The 16,566-nt window shown below is 38.9% G+C and overlaps 1 long non-coding RNA gene across 1 annotated transcript; it reads right to left on the bottom strand.

Annotated features, from left to right (window-relative positions):
- Nucleotides 1-307: 307 nt before the first annotated feature.
- Nucleotides 308-16,171, bottom strand: LOC125139425. The gene is made up of 3 exons (XR_007138484.1): nucleotides 16,009-16,171; nucleotides 12,257-12,263; nucleotides 308-320 (listed from the first exon to the last, which is right to left on the bottom strand). It is a non-coding gene; the product is annotated as an uncharacterized LOC125139425 (long non-coding RNA).
- Nucleotides 16,172-16,566: the final 395 nt, after the last annotated feature.

A 16,566-nucleotide genomic window follows, 5' to 3' on the forward strand; every position in this document is an offset into this window, starting at 1 on the left:
CTCTTCTTTTCTTGGGGTAACCATGGACAATCAACTGTCCTTTTCCTCTTATGTTGCTAATATGACTCGCTCATGTTGGTTTCTCCTCTACAACATTAGAAGGATTCGGCCATTTTTGTCCACACAGACTGCTCAGGTACTTGTTCAGTCTCTTGTCATTTCTAGACTGGACTACTGCAATGCACTGCTGGCAGGTCTACCTATGAACGCAATCCGTCCTCTGCAAATGATCCAAAATGCAGCTGCCCGGCTTGTTTTCAACCTGCCAAAGTTCTCACATACCACCCCCCTGCTGCGATCCCTCCACTGGCTTCCTGTAGCTGCACAAATCAGATTCAAAACACTGATGCTGGCCTACAAAGCCAAAAACAGACCAGCTCCCTCTTACCTCAAAGCCCTCATCACTCCTCGCACTGCACCCCGCAACCTCCGATCTACCAGCTCGACTGGTTCCACCATCTCTCAGGGTAAGAGGGAAGTATACTACAAGACTCTTCTCTGTTCTGGCACCAAGGTGGTGGAATGAACTTCCCCTAGAGGTCCGGACAGCTGAGTCAGTGGCTATTTTCAAGCGGCGGTTGATGACCTACTTATTCAGGAAACACATCAACTAGCACTTCTTTCCTTATCTCTTGCAAAAAAAAAAAAAAAAACTACCTTTGACACTTTTTTATTGTAACTTTGATCAAATGTTTTAAACCCATGGTATCTTAAGTATGTAACCTAGTGAGCCAGCATTAATGTATTCAATGTTAGAGATTTAAGCACTTATGTTCTCACTAGGGCAAGAAAGTTCAAGTTCTTCTTTATTGTCAACTCTTTCACATGTACAATATATACACAAAAAAAAATTGAAAATGTATTTCTCTCAGTCCCAAGGTGCGAAATATTAGCAAAGAAATTTAAATAAAGTGCAAGGAATATGTAGATACAGTGAAGAATAAGCAGACCAATGCTGCACAAAGTGACTGGTGCATGTTTTCGTATGTTAGTGGGAGGGGGGAGTGGAGGGACCTTGGGGATGTGGGATCTAAAGGGGAGTGTTGGGTTCATAGATCTGTGGAGCCTGTGGCAGAAAAGAGAAGTGGAGTTTGAGAGTGAGTTCAGCTTCCTGACAGCCTGATGGTTGGTCCTGGCCCGGAGACTCTGCAGTCTCCACCCTGATTGCAGCAGACTGAAGAAGCTGTGTGGGATCACCTGCAATGCAGAGGGCTTTTCGGGTGACACGGGTCTCATAAATGTCCTGGAGGGAGGGGAGAGAGACACCAATAATCCTCTCAGCTGCTCTCACTATGCGCTGTAGTGTCTTCCGGCAGGATGCGTTGCAAGCACCGTACCACACAGTGATGCAGCTCGATAGTATGCTCTCAATGGTGCCTTTGTAGAAGGTGTGCATGATGGGTGGCTTGGCTCTGGCTCTTCTCAGTTTGTGGAGGAAGTAGAGACGCTGCTGTGATTTCTCGGCCAGTGCTGCTGCGTTTCCAGCACCGTTGATAAACAGAGGAGCATGCTGAGTGTGCATTCTCCTGAAGTCAACAACAATCTCCTTCGTCTTCTCCACGTTCAGAGAGAGATTGTTGTCAGTACACCACCCGGCCAGGCGTCTCACCTCGTTCCTGTAGTTTGTCTCATTTTTGTTGCTAATGAGACCCACTACAGTCGTGTCATCCGCAAACTTGATAAAGAGGTTGGAGTTGTGTGATGGTGTGCAGTCATGGGTCAGCAGGGTGAAGAGAAGGGGGCTCAGCACACATCCTTGTGGGGCCCCAGTGTTCAGTGTGATGGTGCTGGATGTGTTGCTGCCGACCCGTACTGCCTGAGGTCTTCCAGTCAGAAAGTCCAATAGCAAGTTGCACTGTGAAGTGCTGAGCCCTAACTGAAGCAGTTTATTACTGGGCTGTTGGGGTACACATGATAGTGTTGAATGCTGAACTAAAGTCTATGAACAGCATTCTAATGTGCGAGTCCTTTTTGTCCAGATGAGTGAGTGCTGAATGCATGGCAGTTGAGATGGCATCATCAGCCGAGCGGTTGGGTCGATATGCAAACTGGAAGGGGTCCAGAGAGGGGGGTAGGGCAGACTTGATATGGTGCATGACTAGCCGTTCAAAGCACTTCATGATGATAGAAGTAAGTGCAACAGGACGGTAATCATTGAAGCATGATGGAGACGGCTTTTTCAGGACTGGAATGATGGTGGCAGCTTTGAAGCATGTGGGGACAACAGCTTGACTGAGTGAGATGTTAAAAATGTCTGTGAAGACATCAGTGAGTTCCACTGCACAGTCTCTCAGTACACATCCAGGAATGTTGTCAGGACCCGGAGCATTGCGTACATTGATCCTGCTGAAGGATCTCCTCACGCTATCCGGGGTCAGCATCATTACCTGGTCACCGGAAGGAGGTGGAGTTTTCTGGGCAGTGGTGCTGTTTTGCTTCTCAAAGCGAGCAAAGAAAGTGTTCAGCTCGTTCAGCAGAGAGATGTTACTGTCATAGGTCCGTGGTGGAGGCTTGTAGTGCGTAATGGTTTGTATCCCCTGCCACAGGCTCCGAGTGTCTCTGCTGTCACTGAATTTATGGGCTATCCTCCTGGAGTACTGCCTCTTAGCCTCTCTGATGCCACGGGATAGGTTGGCCCTGGCTGTCCTCAGGCCCGCCTCGTCTCCAGCTCTGAAGGCAGCGTTCCATGTCTTCAGGAGTCTGTATACCTCTCCTATCATCCACAGCTTCTGATTGGCCCTGATAGTGATGGTCTTTGTGACTGTTACATCATTGCACTTGGTGATGTAGGCAGTGACAGTTTCTGTGTACTCTTGGAGGTCTGTGGTGTTATTGTATGTGGCAGCCTGCTTAAACATATTCCAGTCAGTGGTGTCAAAGCAGTCTTGAAGAGCCTCCGATGACCCCTCAGCAGCTCCAAAAATGTGGTTCTTGCGACATCCAGCAGAAACTCACGGCTGTATGCACGCTTAAGGACAGGTGGACGCATTGTAGACGTCCAAAAACACTGCGAATCATGAGGTGAAAATCACGAAAGCAACGTTTTTCTGAGAGAGAGAGAAGCCGCTGCGTGTGCTCCCGCCACCATCTTGGATGCTATATAACCCCGATTTTACAACCCCAAGTATGACCATACAACCACAATTTTATCATCTCTACACTGGCTACCTGTTAAGTTTAGAATTGATTACAAACTGCTGCTACTTACGTACAAGGCTCACCTCAGACTTGCTCATTGGGGATAAATACATATACATACATACATACATACATACATACACACTGTGAACTAGATTGTAGCAGAGCCACATAAGGTTGGGGGGGGGGGGGTCTATGTAGTAGAGCCACATAAGGTGACAATGGCTTAATGCCGAAATGTTGTATAGAGTAAGCATTACCTGATTGTGTACACCGGTAATATATTCTGTTGCATTTGTGTTGCCCCGTTTACCGCTCTTATGAGACCGCGCCGATGACGTCACCGTTACAAGATATCTTGAATTTTTACTACTGTATATTAATCCTCTATATTTCTCTTTATGTTTACCTTCTGTTCTATGTTTATGTTCCTGTAAATCTGCTTTGAGACATTGTAAGCCCATTGTAAAAAGCGCTATACAAATAAACTTGAATTGAATTGAATGTACATTGCTCTGGATAAGGGCGTCTGCCAAATGCTGTAAATGTAAATGTATATTCACTAGCACATTAGACACTGTTGCCCCAATCTGATTACAGAAGGTTAGAGATAAAACACCTGCACCGGGGTATAACAGCCATACTCAAAACCTCAAGAGAGAAACCCATAACCTTGAGCGAAAGTGGAGAAAAACTAAATTAGAGGTTTTTAGAATTGCGTATAAGGACAGTATGTCCAGCTATAGACAGGCTCTAAAAGCTGCTAGGGCTGAGCACCTGAGCAAACTCATAGGAAATAACCAGAACAATCCCAGGTTTTTATTTAACTCAGTGGCTAGTTGGCTAGTTTAACAAAACTCAGAGATCTGAACAGTCTCAGTTACTTTGCACTGTTCATGCTATATTAATTACGAGGGGGGAATCATTTCTTTTGTTGTTTGCATCATTTGTATTCAAAATATTTATGTTTAACATACCCACATCCCAAAACCTGTCAAGCCACACAAATATATACATACATACATACATACATACATACATACATACATACATACATACATACAACTTCCATGAGCATAAGCTTCAATACAGTATATACCCAACAGGCATTAAGTCCATTACAGGTGAGATCAAAAGATAGTCCAGTAAACAGAAAACAGTCTTATCTGTAGATGAACAAGAAGGCGTTGGAGGATAAGGTCTGTGGACAGAACCCAACCAAATCCCAGATAGATGTTTCTTCAGCCAAGTAAGCAACACATCTGTCCATACCAATCACACATAATCATAACAAATGAATAAAATAATCCTCTTGGAGCAGGAAGACAACAAAGTTTCTCAAAGCATGGTTAAGATGACCATCCCCACAGAGCATGAGGTAAATTCAAACAGGATCTCCCTTTTTACTCTTCAACTTCCTATTTTATCCCCTACAGGACATCCCTATGTGTCCCCCTAGTGGCCAGAATGAATTATTAACATAAACTGTGTTAAACCCTGTGACAGTCAGTGACTGTTACAACACTTCCATCACAGTTCAGTAGTTAGGATTTTATGAGATTCTTCACTGATAATATTGTAAGCATCAGGAACAAAATAGTTGATGTTAAACCAATGAGAGCATCTCGTGACCCAGTCGCACCTAAAGCTCTACACACAACTACAGGACAGGAAGAGTTAGATAAACTTATTACTACAGCTACAACTTGCTCACTAGACCCCATTCCAACTAAATTACTGAAAGAAGTGTTACATAAAGCTGGTGAGCCTCTTCTTTATATTATTAACTCCTCACTATTTTTAGGTTACGTCCCTAAATCCTTTATGTTGGCAGTTATTAGGCCACTCATTAAGAAACCTAATTTAGATCCTAATGAACTATCAAATTACAGACCTATCTCACATCTTCTGTTTATGTCTAAATATTAGAAAAGGTTGTGTCTGTTCAACTGAGCTCCTTCTTACAGGAGAGCAACATCTCTGAAGAGTTTCAGTCAGGTTTCAGGCCCCATCATAGCACAGAAACTGCACTTGTTAAAGTTACAAACGACTTGTTCTTAGCTTCGGACCAAGACTGTATGTCACTATTAGTTCTACTTGACCTTAGTGCTGCGTTCGACACTATAGACCACAACATTCTTCTACATCGCTTACAAAATTACACAGGTATTCATGGTCAGGCTTTAAGTTGGTTTAGATCCTACCTGTCTGACCGATACCATTTTGTAGAATTAAATGGTGAATCCTCCAGTTTATTACCAGTTAATTATGGGGTCCCTCAAGGATCAGTTCTCGGACCTCTGCTTTTCTCTATATACATGCTTCCATTAGGGAACATTATTAGAAGACATGGGATTAGTTTCCACTGCTATGCTGATGACACACAGTTATATATCTCATCAAAACCAGATGAAATAGCTGAATTGTCAAATTTAACTCGGTGCATCAAAGAGATAAAAGACTGGATGAGCTGCAACTTTCTGTTATAAACTCCGATAAGACAGATGTGAGAATAATTGTATAAAATACTTAATCCTCTCTGATAATTTTGTAGACTTTCTGTACAGAGCACATTGTTCTTTCTCTCTCACACCCCCCCCCCCCCCCCCCATACAACTAAATATTCCTGTTTTACCTAATAAACTTTGGAACTTCTCTTTGAAAGACTGATTTGTGTGTTTCATTGAGACCTCACTAAGCGCTTGTGGAGAACGGAAACCGAGCAGGCTGAATTTAGCAGTGTTGTAATGTAACAGAGTAAAAATACTTCGTTACTGTACTTAAGTAGAAATGTCACGTATCTGTACTTTATTTCACTATTTAAATTTATGTTAACTATAACTTTTACTCCACTACATTTCCGAGATAAAATGTAAACTTTTACTCCGTTATATTCTCACTAAGCATCTTCGTTACTCGTTACTACAAAATAAACTCAGCAGAAATGTGTGTGACTGTAATAAGGGAGGTTTGGTGTATCACTGCTCCTAGATTGTATTACACTCCGCACGCTGTACGGAGAAGCACAGGTACGTGCAGCGTGCACGCGCAGTCAGAGCTGGAGGCGTTTATCTATAACGGCGGCAACCAAAAGCAGTGAAATGTCACTATTCTTATTACCAGAGTTGTAGCACAAACAACATATTAATGCAAACAATCCATTCAATACTAAATAAAACTAACATTTATTGATTTTGTCTTGTGAATATTAGTTTATTAATGACTGCATTCATTGGACACACTGTTTGTAGAGAATACACACACACATGAACTGATCTGATTCAAGACTGACATCATTACATCATGCATAAAATTTTGGTCTCCACTTTTACCATTTAATAACACCATAACTTTTGGCTTACTGTTTAGTCATATAATATATAATATAAAACTCTTCTTGTTTTAAATTCTCACTGAGGGATAAAACCCCTAAAGATGAAACCCTAGAACTGCCCCTGATCTTATACCTACTAAAAATCACTGAAATTTTACTTTTTACTTCAAATACTTAAGTACACTGTAAAAAAGCCAACTTACTAAAAGTTATCTAAATAAAATTTTAAAAGTAAACTGAACTAAAATATTTTTATTTGAAATGCTCAGAAATAATACTTAGTTTATTCAACAAATATGTTGCTTCAATGTTAAAAATTGTGCAATATTAAAATTTTTTTGTTGAATTTACATTAAAATGTAAATGTCTATAACACTGTACCACTGTAACACTGTACTAATGTGACACTGTACCTCTATAACACTGTACCTCTATAGCACTGTATTACTGTAACACTGTACCTCTGTAACACTGTACCTCTATAACACTGTACGTCGATAACACTGTACTACTGTAACACTGTACCTCTAAAACACTGTACTAAAGTAACACTGTACCTCTATAACACTGTACTACTGTAACACTGTACCTCTATAACAATGTACCTCTATAACACTGTACCTCTATAATACTGTACTACTATAACACTGGACCTCTATAACACTGTAATACTGTAACACTGTACCTCTATAACACTGTACCACTGTAACACTGTACTAATGTAACACTGTACCTCTATAAGACTGTACTACTGTAACACTGTACCTCTATAACACTGTACCTCTATAACACTGTACTACTGTAACACTGTACCTCTATAACACTGTACTACTGTAACACTGTACCTCTATAACACTGTACCACTGTAACACTGTACCTCTATAACACTGTACTAATGTAACACTGTACCTCTATAACACTGTACTACTGTAACACCGTACTACTGTACTACTGTAACACTGTACCTCTATAACACTGTACTAATGTAACACTGTACCTCTATAACACTGTACTACTGTAACACCGTACTACTGTACTACTGTAACACTGTACCTCTATAACACTGTACTAATGTAACACTGTACCTCTATAACAATGTACTACTGTAACACTGTACCTCTATAACACTGTACTACTGTAACACTGTACCTCTATAACACTGTACTACTGTAACACTGTACTACTGTAACACTGTGCCTCTATAAGACTGTACTACTGTAACACTGTACCTCTATAACACTGTACTACTGTAACACTGTACCTCTATAACACTGTACTACTGTAACACTGTACCTCTATAACACTGTACCTCTATAACACTGTACTACTGTGACACTGTATCTCTATAACACTGTACTACTGTAACACTGTACCTCTATAACACTGTACCTCTATAACACTGTACCACTGTAACACTGTACCTCTATAACACTGTACTACTGTAACACTGTACCTCTATAACACTGTACTACTGTAACACTGTACTACTGTAACACTGTACCTCTATAACACTGTACTACTGTAACACTGTACCTCTATAACACTGTACTACTGTAACACTGTACCACTGTACCTCTATAACACTGTACTACTGTAACACTGTACCTCTATAACACTGTACCACTGTAACACTGTACTACTGTAACACTGTACCTCTATAACACTGTACTACTGTAATACTGTACTACTGTAACACCGTACCTCTATAACACTGTACTAATGTAACACTGTACCTCTATAACACTGTACTACTGTAACACTGTACCTCTATAACACTGTACTACTGTAACACTGTACCTCTATAACACTGTACTACTGTAACACTGTACTACTGTAACACTGTGCTTCTATAACACTGTACTACTGTAACACTGTACCTCTATAACACTGTACCTCTATAACACTGTACTACTGTGACACTGTACCTCTATAACACTGTACTACTGTAACACTGTACCTCTATAACACTGTACGTCTATAACACTGTTCCTCTATAACACTGTACTACTGTAACACTGTACCTCTATAACACTGTACCACTGTAACACTGTACTAATATGACACTGTACCTCTATAACACTGTACTACTGTAACACTGTACCTCTATAACACTGTACTACTGTAACACTGTACCTCTATAACAATGTATTAATGTAACACTGTACCTCTATAACACTGTACTACTGTAACACTGTACCTCTATAACACTGTATTAATGTAACACTGTACCTCTATAACACTGTACTACTGTAACACTGTACCTCTATAACAATGTACTACTGTAACACTGTACTACTGTAACACAGTACCTCTATAACACTGTACCTCTATAACACTGTACCTCTATAACACTGTACCACTGTAAAACTGTACCTCTATAACACTGTACCTCTATAACACTGTACTACTGTAACACTGTACCTCTATAACACTGTACCTCTATAACACTGTACCTCTATAACACTGTACTACTGTAACACTGTACCTCTATAACACTGTACTACTGTAACACTGTACCTCTATAAGACTGTACTACTGTAACACTGTACCTCTATAACACTGTACTACTGTAACACTGTACCTCTATAACACTGTACCACTGTAACACTGTACTAATATGACACTGTACCTCTATAACACTGTACTACTGTAACACTGTACCTCTATAACACTGTACTACTGTAACACTGTACCTCTATAACAATGTATTAATGTAACACTGTACCTCTATAACACTGTACTACTGTAACACTGTCCCTCTATAACACTGTATTAATGTAACACTGTACCTCTATAACACTGTACTACTGTAACACTGTACCTCTATAACACTGTACTACTGTAACACTGTCCCTCTATAACACTGTATTAATGTAACACTGTACCTCTATAACACTGTACTACTGTAACACTGTACCTCTATAACACTGTACTACTGTAACACTGTACCTCTATAACACTGTACTACTGTAACACTGTACCTCTATAACACTGTACTACTGTAACACTGTACCTCTATAACACTGTACCACTGTAACACTGTACTACTGTAACACTGTACCTCTATAACAATGTACTACTGTAACACTGTACTACTGTAACACTGTACTACTGTAACACTGTACCTCTATAACACTGTACCTCTATAACACTGTACTACTGTAACACTGTACCTCTATAACACTGTACCTCTATAACACTGTACTACTGTAACACTGTACCTCTATAACACTGTACTACTGTAACACTGTACCTCTATAACACTGTACTACTGTAACACTGTACCTCTATAACACTGTACCTCTATAACACTGTACCACTGTACTAATGTAACACTGTACCTCTATAACACTGTACCTCTATAACACTGTACCTCTATAACACTGTACTACTGTAACACTGTACCTTTATAACACTGTAGTACTGTAACACTGTACCTCTGAAGCACTGTACCTCTATAACACTGTACCTCTATAACACTGTACTACTGTAACACTGTAGCACTGTAGCACTGTACCTCTATGACACTGTACTACTGTAACACTGTACCTCTATAACACTGTACCTCTATAACACTGTACCACTGTAGCACTGTACCTCTATAACACTGTAATACTGTAACACTGTACCTCTATAACACTGTACTACTGTAACACTGTACCTCTATAACACTGTACTACTGTAACACTGTACCTCTATAACACTGTACTAATGTAACACTGTACCTCTATAACACTGTACTACTGTAACACTGTACCTCTATAACACTGTACGTCTATAACACTGTACCTGTATAACACTGTACCTCTATAACACTGTACTACTGTAACACTGTACCTCTATAACACTGTACCACTGTAACACTGTACTAATGTAACACTGTACCTCTATGAGACTGTACTAATGTAACACTGTACCTCTATAACACTGTTCCTCTATAACACTGTACCTCTATAACAATGTACCTCTATAACACTGTACTACTGTAACACTGTACCTCTATAACACTGTACCTCTATAACACTGTACTACTGTAACACTGTACCTCTATAACACTGTACCTCTATAACACTGTACTACTGTAACACTGTACCTCTATAACACTGTACTACTGTAACACTGTACCTCTATAATACTGTACCTCTATAACACTGTACCACTGTACTAATGTAACACTGTACCTCTATATCACTGTACCTCTATAACACTGTACCTCTATAACACTGTACTACTGTAACACTGTACCTTTATAACACTGTACCTCTGAAGCACTGTACCTCTATAACACTGTACCTCTATAACACTGTACTACTGTAACACTGTAGCACTGTAGCACTGTACCTCTATGACACTGTACTACTGTAACACTGTACCTCTATAACACTGTACCTCTATAACACTGTACCACTGTAGCACTGTACCTCTATAACACTGTACTACTGTAACACTGTACCTCTATAACACTGTACTACTGTAACACTGTACCTCTATAACACTGTACTACTGTAACACTGTACCTCTATAACACTGTACTAATGTAACACTGTACCTCTATAACACTGTACTACTGTAACACTGTACTACTGTAACACTGTACCTCTATAACACTGTACGTCTATAACACTGTACCTGTATAACACTGTACCTCTATAACACTGTACTACTGTAACACTGTACCTCTATAACACTGTACCACTGTAACACTGTACTAATGTAACACTGTACCTCTATAAGACTGTACTAATGTAACACTGTACCTCTATAACACTGTTGCTCTATAACACTGTACTACTGTAACACTGTACCTCTATAACACTGTACCGCTATAACACTGTACCTCTATAACACTGTACTACTGTAACACTGTATCTCTATAACACTGTACTACTGTAACACTGTACCTCTATAACACTGTACTACTGTAACACTGTACCTCTATAACACTGTACTACTGTAACACTGTACCTCTATAACACTGTACTACTGTAACACTGTACTACTGTAACACTGTACCTCTATAACACTGTACGTCTATAACACTGTACCTGTATAACACTGTACCTCTATAACACTGTACTACTGTAACACTGTACTACTGTAACACTGTACCTCTATAACACTGTACGTCTATAACACTGTACCTCTATAACACTGTACCTCTATAACACTGTACTACTGTAACACTGTACTACTGTAACACTGTACCTCTAAAACACTGTACTAATGTAACACTGTACCTCTATAACACTGTACCTCTATAACACTGTACTATTGTAACACTGTACCTCTATAACACTGTACCTCTATAACACTGTACTACTGAAACACTGTACCTCTATAACACTGTACCACTGTACCTCTATAACACTGTACCTCTATTACACTGTACCTCTATAACACAGTACTACTGTAACACTGTACCTCTACAACACTGTACCTCTATAACACTGTACTACTGTAACACTGCACCTCTATAAAACTGTACTACTGTAACACTGTACCTCTACAACACTGTACCTCTATAACACTGTACTACTGTAACACTGCACCTCTATAAAACTGTACTACTGTAACACTGTACCTCTATAACACTGCACCTCTATAAAACTGTACTACTGTACCACTGTACCTCTATAACACTGTACCTCTATTACACTGTACCTCTATAACACTGTACTACTGTAACACTGTACCTCTATAACACTGTACTACTGTAACACTGTACCTCTATAACACTGTACCTCTATAACACTGTACCACTGTAACACTGTACCTTTATAACACTGTACACCTGTAACACTGTACCTCTATAACACTGTACGTCTATAACAATGTACCTCTATAACACTGTACTACTGTAACAATGTACTACTGTAACACTGTACCTCTATAACACTGTACTACTGTAACACTGTACCTCTATAACACTGTACTAATGTAACACTGTACCTCTATAACACTGTACTACTGTAACACTGTACCTCTATAACACTGTACTAATGTAACACTGTACCTCTATAACACTGTACGTCTATAACACTGTACCTCTATAACACTGTACGTCTATAAGACTGTACCTCTATAACACTGTACTACTGTAACACTGTACCTCTATAACACTGTACCACTGTAACACTGTACTAATGTGACACTGTACCTCTATAACACTGTACCTCTATAACACTGTACTACTGTAACACTGTACCTCTATAACACTGTAATACTGTAACACTGTACTACTGTAATACTGTACTACTGTAACACTGTACCTCTATAACACTGTACGTCTATAACACTGTACCTCTATAACACTGTACCTCTATAACACTGTACTACTGTAACACTGTACCTCTATAACACTGTACCTCTATAACACTGTACCACTGTAACACTGTACTAATGTAACACTGTACCTCTATAACACTGTACTAATGTAACACTGTACCTCTATAACACTGTACTACTGTAACACTGTACCTCTATAACACTGTACTACTGTAACACTGTACCTCTATAACACTGTACTACTGTAACATTGTACCTCTATAACACTGTACCTCTATAACACTGTAGCAGTGTACCTCTATAACACTGTACTACTGTAACACTGTACCTCTATAACACTGTACTACTGTAACACTGTACTACTGTAACACTGTACGTCTATAACACTGTACCTCTATAACACTGTACTACTGTAACACTGTACCTCTAAAACACTGTACCTCTATAACACTGTACCACTGTACTAATGTAACACTGTACCTCTATAACACTGTACCACTGTACTAATGTAACACTGTACCTCTATAACACTGTACCTCTATAACACTGTACTACTGTAACACTGTACCTCTATAACACTGTACTACTGTAACATTGTACCTCTATAACACTGTAGCAGTGTACCTATATAACACTGTACTACTGTAACACTGTACCCCTATAACACTGTACCTATATAAAACAGTACTACTGTAACACTGTACCTCTATAACACTGTACCTCTATAACAATGTTCCACTGTAGCACTGTACCTCTATAACACTGTACTACTGTAACACTGTACCTCTATAACACTGTACCTCTATAACACTGTACCACTGTAGCACTGTACCTCTATAACACTGTACCTCTATAATACTGTACCACTGTAAAACTGTACTAATGTGACACTGTACCTCTATAACACTGTATTAATGTAACACTGTACCTCTATAACACTGTACTACTGTAACACTGTACCTCTATAACACTGTACCTCTATAACACTGTACTAATGTAACACTGTACGTCTATAACACTGTACTACTGTAACACTGTACCTCTATAACACTGTACCTCTATAACACTGTACTACTGTAACACTGTACCTCTATAACACTGTACCTCTATAACACTGTACGTCTATAACACTGTACTACTGTAACACTGTACCTCTATAACACTGTACTAACGTAACACTGTACCTCTATAACACTGTACTACTGTAACACTGTACCTCTATATCACTGTACTACTTTAACACTGTATCTCTATAACACTGTACCTCTATAACACTATACCTCTATAACACTGTACTACAGTAACACTGTACCTCTATAACACTGTACTACTGTAACACTGTACCTCTATAACACTGTACGTCTATAACACTGTACCTCTATAACACTCTACCTCTATAACACTGTACTACTGTAACACTGTACCTCTATAACACTGTACCACTGTAACGCTGTACTAATGTATTACTGTACCTCTATAACACTGTACTAATGTAACACTGTACCTCTATAACACTGTACTACTGTAACACTGTACCTCTATAACACTTTACTACTGTAACACTGTACCTCTATAACACTGTACTACTGTAACATTGTACCTCTATAACACTGTAGCAGTGTACCTATATAACACTGTACTACTGTAACACTGTACCCCTATAACACTGTACCTATATAAAACAGTACTACTGTAACACTGTACCTCTATAACACTGTACCACTGTAACACTGTACTAATGTAACACTGTACCTCTATAACACTGTACTAATGTAACACTGTACCTCTATAACACTGTACTACTGTAACACTGTACCTCTATAACACTGTACTACTGTAACACTGTACCTCTATAACACTGTACTACTGTAACATTGTACCTCTATAACACTGTACCTCTATAACACTGTAGCAGTGTACCTCTATAACACTGTACTACTGTAACACTGTACCTCTATAACACTGTACTACTGTAACACTGTACTACTGTAACACTGTACGTCTATAACACTGTACCTCTATAACACTGTACTACTGTAACACTGTACCTCTATAACACTGTACCTCTATAACACTGTACCACTGTACTAATCTAACACTGTACCTCTATAACACTGTACTAATGTAACACTGTACCTCTATAACACTGTACCACTGTAACACTGTACTAATGTGACACTGTACCTCTATAACACTGTACCTCTATAACACTGTACTACTGTAACACTGTACCTCTATAACACTGTACTACTGTAACACTGTACCTGTATAACACTGTACTAATGTGACACTGTACCTCTATAACACTGTACCTCTATAACACTGTACTACTGTAACACTGTACCTCTATAACACTGTACTACTGTAACACTGTACCTGTGTAACACTGTACTAATGTAACACTGTACCTCTATAAAACTGTACTACTGTAACACTGTACTTCTATAACACTGTACCTCTATAACACTGTACCACTGTAGCACTGTACCTCTATAACACTGTACTACTGTAACACTGTACCTCTATAACACTGTACTACTGTAACACTGTGCCTCTATAACACTGTACTACTGTAACACTGTACCTCTATTACACTGTACTACTGTAACACTGTACCTCTATAACACTGTACCACTGTACTAATGTGACACTGTACCTCTATAACACTGTACCTCTATAACACTGTACTACTGTAACACTGTACCTCTATAACACTGTACCTCTATAACACTGTACTACTGTAACACTGTACCTCTATAACACTGTACTAATGTAACACTGTACCTCTATAACACTGTACTACTGTAACACTGTACTACTGTAACACTGTACCTCTATAACACTGTACTACTGTAACACTGTACCTCTATAACACTGTACCTCTATAATACTGTACGTCTATAACACTGTACTATTGTAACACTGTACCTCTATAACACTGTACTACTGTAACACTGTACCACTTTAACACTGTACCTCTATAACACTGTACTTCTATAACACTGTACCACTGTAGCACTGTACCTCTATAACACTGTACTACTGTAACATTCTACCTCTATAACACTGTACCTCTATAACACTGTACCACTGTAGCACTGTACCTCTATAACACTGTACCTCTATAACACTGTACCACTGTACCGATGTAGCACTGTACTGTAACATATATATTATAACTCAAACACTGTTACACTCTAATGATAATGTAACATTGTAAATGCTATGAATATCTGACACTTTGCACTTACCATCCTCCATGATAAGTACTTCTTTCTGGCACATGTCCTGCACATTAACAGTGCAGTTAACGATGAATTCTGGTGATGAGCAGTCATCTTGCCGAATCTCCTCACACTGATAACACTGAATCTGCAGAGTGTCAACTACACACACATACACACACAAGGTGACTTTTATTAACACAAAATGAAAGTTTCTGACCAAAATAGCATGGGTCTAAATGTTTATACACTGCTATAAAAATGGGATATAAATATCACAGCATTAAAATGGGATTGAAATATGATTATATTATTATTGAAATTATATTCTATATATATATGATATATTATTATTATTATTATTATATTATTCATAAAGCTTTAATCACACCTTTCTTTTTCAATATAACGTGTTTTACCAGTTAATAAAAATATTATTGTTAATTATAGTGCAGTGTATAAGTGCAATGTCAGTATGAGTCAGTGTCATTGATTAACAATTAAACTGACTATATACAGTAGAATGTTATTTATAATCCCACTGTCAGTGTTTATAATGATTTATAATCCCACTGTCAGTGTTTA

The sequence above is a fragment of the Tachysurus fulvidraco genome, chromosome 18 (genome assembly GCF_022655615.1).
Source record: "Tachysurus fulvidraco isolate hzauxx_2018 chromosome 18, HZAU_PFXX_2.0, whole genome shotgun sequence".
Classification (NCBI taxonomy): domain Eukaryota; kingdom Metazoa; phylum Chordata; class Actinopteri; order Siluriformes; family Bagridae; genus Tachysurus; species Tachysurus fulvidraco.